This window comes from Octopus sinensis, linkage group LG1 (genome assembly GCF_006345805.1).
Source record: "Octopus sinensis linkage group LG1, ASM634580v1, whole genome shotgun sequence".
Classification (NCBI taxonomy): domain Eukaryota; kingdom Metazoa; phylum Mollusca; class Cephalopoda; order Octopoda; family Octopodidae; genus Octopus; species Octopus sinensis.
The window spans coordinates 195,507,592-195,510,091 of record NC_042997.1 but is presented as its reverse complement, the minus strand read 5'-3'; positions in this window follow the sequence as shown (position 1 = coordinate 195,510,091).

Here is a 2,500-nt window from a genome sequence, read left to right as displayed (position 1 = left end):
ATACTCGAAATAAATCGCCGACTGGCATGAAAACGTTCTGGAATTATTTAGCTGTCAAATGGAACACTGCATGAAGATAATGGTATATAGTAACGAACGAAGAATTTTCGCATCGCATCGAATAGTTCTGCGTAGTTTTCCAATTTCCTTTCTTTTGCTTCCAAAATTCTTCGACAAGACTCACCAGCCAGCAGCGCCGAAATGCGTTGTTTGAGATTGAAGCGATGCCTGGCGGACAGGCTGAATGCGCTTCGCTTATTACGTAGTGAGTAGTAGTAGTAGTAGTAGTAGTAGTAGTAGTAGTGGTGGTGGTGGTGGTGGTGGTGGTGGTGGTAGCAGCAGCAGCAACTACAGCAGCAGCAGCAGTAGTAGTAGTAGTAATAGTAGTAGTAGTAGTAGTAGTAGTAGTAGTAGTAACAGTGGTGGTGGTGGAGGTTGCAGCAGTAGTAGTAGTAGTAGCAGCAGCAGTAGTAGTAGTAGTAGTAGTTGTAATAGTAGCAGCAGCAGTAGTAGTCGTAGTAGTAGTAGTAGTAGTAGTAGCAGCAGCAGCAGCAGCAGTAGTAGTAGTAGTAGTTTAGTCCCAGGCCTATCCTAAACGAACCGACCTATGATCAAAAGCGTTCCATCTGTGACAAACCTTTCTATGAAGTTACTCACACACACGTCTCGGCACTAATGATGGTATATACAACCTTCCAGTACTCTGTGATGTTTGACCCCTATCTGACTCACATGGCAAACCCACCAAACCCCTTTTTCTATAACACATTAGAGTGTTTTATATATTTATACTTATACATACTTACATATATTTATATATATTCATATTTTTAATACAACAATTATTTTACACACGTATATATCTTTCTGAAGAATTTTCTGATATTGATTTCTTGATATTAATAATAATATATTATAAAATATATATAATCGTTCGTATTAAATACATAAATACTTTAATAGTATTAATACTTTGATACAATTGAGTACTCAATATAAATTCAGTATATAATATTCTCATTGAATATATCTCTATATATAAAGCTGAAGTTGTCTGTGTATGGTAGGTTTGGTAGCCTTCAACTAACACTATCTCCTCCGAGACCCTGCGGCGCAAGTTGACCAAAATTGAAAGTATGATAGAAGAAGGCTTGCTCTTCCTTCCGTAGAAGAAATCATTCAAATCGGACCATGTTAACACCAAAAATTATTTACACCAAAAAGGTGCTTTTTTTTCTATGAAAATCCCAATTTTTTACGATTTTTTGACTGCTGTGTCGCCATTTTTTGATGCATTTCAACCAGAAAAAATGTTCACTCAAAGAGAATAACAAGCTACATAATGCAAAATTTTTACTTTTCAAAAATTCCAATTCTAAAGGGTCGAAACAAACCCGAGCAACGCCGGGTGATACTGCTAGTATTTAACTAAAGATGATATGTGTTCATAACCACACGTGATTATGAACATACATCGTCTAATTAAAGGAAGTATTCTCCGATGACGAAAACAACAGCGATCAGAATTCCACGTTCGAATCTGCCTGAACTATTAACAATGAATAGATACGTTTTCTCATTGTTAAAAATAGTATAGGATGATCTTGGGCAAGACACTCAACTGTGTCTGGTGGTGAGGCTCCAACACCGGAGTTCAGGAATTTAGAAGTGTACGGAGCTGCCCCTTAGTTGCTACCACTCTTAGATTCGCTCTAGCCTAGGGTGATAGCATCTGTCAAGGGTAACAGAATAGATAAAATATTAGAAGAGGGCCGGCAACTAAAGATATAATATTAACTATAGATAACTAAAGATATAATATAGATAACTAAAGATAAAATATTAGAAGAGGGCTGGCAACTAAAGCATTCGGGACTCGGAAATGAACTGACCCCCTAAATATGCGAAAACACAAGCCCACTGATGTGTGGATATGTTCTGATTTTATGTAAACCGATTTCCCCCGTCTAGGGGTTAAACAGATTTTGTTCCACATGAGTAAGCTTGAGAAAGCAGGTGACAAGCAGAGGGAATATTAAACAAACTGGTAGAGGGCAACGGGTAACCATTGCTTTTCAAGGAAAAAACATGAATCTTCAGACTTCAGCGTGGCAGTGATGGCGCGTGGCTCAGTGGTTATGGTATTCGGCTCACGATCGTAAAGTTGTAGGTTCGAATCTCGGCAGTGCGTTGCGTCCTTGAACTTGACACTTTATTTCATTTTGCTCCTGCCCCCTCGGCTGGCAAAAATGAATTGTATCTGTAATTCAATGGTCCAGCCTTGTAACAATCAGTGTACCACACGGAATCTCCCTGACAACTACGTCCAGGGTAGGCGTATCTGTGGAGTGCTCAGCCACTTGCACGTTAACTTCACGAGCAGGCTGTTCCGTTGACCGAATCAACTGGAACACTCATTGCCGTAACCGACGGAGAGCCAGGCCAATAGCAGGTACATAAAAGGGCCGATAGGCTGGGCGACCACATAAAGGCTACTCGT